At 56.7% G+C, this 2,207-nt stretch overlaps 1 pseudogene; it reads right to left on the bottom strand.

The window, feature by feature from the left end:
* Positions 1-392: 392 nt before the first annotated feature.
* LOC138262545 (5.8S ribosomal RNA) lies at positions 393-546 on the bottom strand (annotated as a pseudogene).
* Between the last annotated feature and the right edge of the window lie 1,661 nt (positions 547-2,207).

Below are 2,207 nucleotides of genomic sequence, written 5' to 3' on the forward strand. Positions count from 1 at the left end.
GACCCCTGGGCTGCAACGGACAGAGGGGCCAGAGCAGCACACCCTTTTTCCTGGATTGAAGCCTGAGACCAGCAGTTGTCTCTCTCCCTGGTGAACCAGCCACAGAGGTGGGCACCCAAGGCGGTATGCACCGGCAGCTGTGGGACACAACAGACAGCCACGCACAGCATGCAGCCAGGTGCCCCGGGACGTGCCCAGGGCAAATCTGTCCCCCACCCGAACTCCGCCAAGGCAGGGTCACGGAGAGGTACCTTAGTGACAGGACTGGGGATGGGATCCTGCTGCAGGCAATCAGGTGGGTATGACCTTGGAGGGGGGACAAAGGGAGCAGAGCTACCCTGCAACAGCCTCAGCCACACCACATGAAAGCCCCAGGGTGATTGACAATCAAGCAATCCTCAGACAGGCAGAGCCCCAGAAGGAACACTGGGCCGCAAGGTGCGTTCGATGTGTCAATGATCAATGTGTCCTGCAATTCACACTAATTCTCACAGCTAGCTGCATTCTTTATGGACAGGTAAGCTGAGTGATCCACCGCCAAGAATCACAGGCATCTTTTCTCAATGTTCACCCACCTGCGGGTACAGAAGAGGCAGGAGGAAAATGGCACCGCCCATCCGCCGACTGCATGGCAAGACGGCCTGGCACCCCATCTGGCTTCTCCTCTGAGAGTCATCCTCCACTATTCAAAGAACATCACCAGGTGCTCGGCCTGCGAGCCTACCCGCGGGCAAGGGGGGTGGGGGGGCCCAGAACAGCTCAGGGGCCAGGCAGCCCCACTACCACGGGTCCCTCCCAGAGGACCAGGAGAGACCACATAAGTCTTCAAACCCTTATCCCAGCCACACAGGACCAGGACAAGCTGGGTACCTGGCATCAGGTGAGGGTCGCCCCCTTTGCACACCAGCCATCCACCACCAGGTCTACACCCCTGCATGTTAAGAGTCATCAGCCTAATGCGGCAGCCCAAGCTGTGCCGGTGGGCTGGGGGATAGCCCACCCCCACTGCCCTGGTCAGAGGTGCCAGAAGGGAAGAGCCCCACTCCAGCACAGCCCTACCAAGGGGAGACAGGGTTCCCTCATGGCCCCAGCTCCTCCTTAACCAGGCTACGCTGCCGCACAAGAAGGGCCACTCCTCAGTCACTCAAACCCTAGGCAGGCCGGGAGTTGGGCATAGGCCTTTAGGGTAATGGTCCCAGCCCAGGGAGGAACTTTGATTTGGTTTCCCTCTCATGTCATGCTGGGTGAGCGTGTGGTCTGTCTGAGGAGGGGCTTTCCATCTTGCCACTCCCGGAGGGGCCGGATCTGTAGGTGGGGGACATGCCCCTCCCCAACTACTCAGTCCCACCCACTTAAGAGGGTAAGGTCCTCCTGGGTGGAAGAGCCCATCCCATCCCCAGTCCTCTCCCAAGAGCCCCAGCAGCCGCGGACCACTCCTCCGGCCAGAGAGCACAAGGGGAGGGCCAGGCCATGTGCCTATGGGTGTTCTAAACTTGAAGGCAGCCGAGGCTCCAGGCTGGTGCCAGCAATCACTCAGGCCGGTGCGCCGTTAATGATCCGTCTGCAGGTTCACCTACAAAAACCTTGTTACAACTTTTACTTACTCTAGATAGTCAAGTTTGATCATTTTCTCAGAGATCTGCCAGGGGTGTTGCAAACCCTGGTAGGGCCAATCAGAGGACCTCACTAAACCCTCCAATCGGTAGTAGCAACGGGCGGTTTGTACAAAGGGCAGGGACTTAATCAATGCAGGCTTATGACCCGCACTTACTGGGAATTCCTCGTTTATTGGAAATATTTGCAATCCGTAATCCCTATCATGAACTGGGTTCAGTGCGTTACTCGCACCTGTCAGCGAATGGTAGACACACACTGAGCCGTTCAGGGTAGCGCATGTGCAGCCCCCAAGATCTAAGGGTTCCCACAGACCTGTTATTGCTCAATCTCTTGTGGCTGAATGCCACTTGTCTCTCTAAGAAATTAGAGACCGACCACTGGGGGGGTCACATAACTAGTTAGCATGGCAGAGTCTCATTCATTATCAGAATTAACCAGACAGATTGCTCCACCAACAAAGAACGGCCATGCACCACCACCCACAGAATCGAGAAATAGATATCCATCTGTCAGTCCTTTCCATGTCCGGGCTAGGTGAGGTTTCCCGTGTTGAGTCACATTAAGTCGCAAGCTCCACTCCTGGTGGTGCC

This window comes from Pleurodeles waltl, chromosome 10, assembly GCF_031143425.1.
Source record: "Pleurodeles waltl isolate 20211129_DDA chromosome 10, aPleWal1.hap1.20221129, whole genome shotgun sequence".
Lineage (NCBI taxonomy): Eukaryota > Metazoa > Chordata > Amphibia > Caudata > Salamandridae > Pleurodeles > Pleurodeles waltl.